The sequence below is a fragment of the Lolium rigidum genome, chromosome 6 (assembly GCF_022539505.1).
Source record: "Lolium rigidum isolate FL_2022 chromosome 6, APGP_CSIRO_Lrig_0.1, whole genome shotgun sequence".
Taxonomy (NCBI): Eukaryota; Viridiplantae; Streptophyta; class Magnoliopsida; order Poales; family Poaceae; genus Lolium; species Lolium rigidum.
In genome coordinates, this window is record NC_061513.1 from 225,317,314 (window position 1) to 225,318,050 (window position 737).

A 737-nucleotide genomic window follows, 5' to 3' on the forward strand; every position below is an offset into this window, starting at 1 on the left:
GCTTGGCTAGGTTTTCCCTCCTTATGGAAGGTTTTTGGTTCGGGTCTTATTCGAAGACTTGGATACCAACACTTGGGGTTCCACCTATATAATGAGGGGCATAGGGGAGGGGGCCGGCCACACCAAGACCACAAGCTGGCCGCCCCTTGAAGTGGCCGGCCACCCCCTCCCAAACCCTAGCCGCCCCCTCTCCTCCATATCTCCCGCGTAGCTTTAGCGAAGCTCCGCCGGAGTTCTCCACCGCCACCGACACCACGCCGTCATGCTGTCGGATTCAAGAGGATCTACTACTTCCGCTACCGCTGGAACGGGGAGGTGGACGTCGTCTTCATCAACAACCGAACGTGTGACCGAGTACGGAGGTGCTGCCCGTTCGTGGCGCCGGAACCGATCGTGATCAAGATCTTCTACGCGCTTTTGCAAGCGGCAAGTGAACGTCTACCGCAGCAACAAGAGCCTCATCTTGTAGGCTTTGGAATCTCTTCAAGGGTGAGACTCGATACCCCCTCGTTGCTACCGTCTTCTAGATTGCATCTTGGCTTGGATTGCGTGTTCGCGGTAGGAAAAAATTTGTTTTCTATGCAACGTTATCCTACAATTACAGCACCAAACCTAGACCGACTCCAGCCAGCTAATCTGGCGGAGTTGCCGTCGGCGGCCCGATCAAGGAAGGGGGAGGAACAAGGCTACTGTGGATGAGGGAGAGCCCGAGGTGGGGGAAATGAGCTCATTATCGG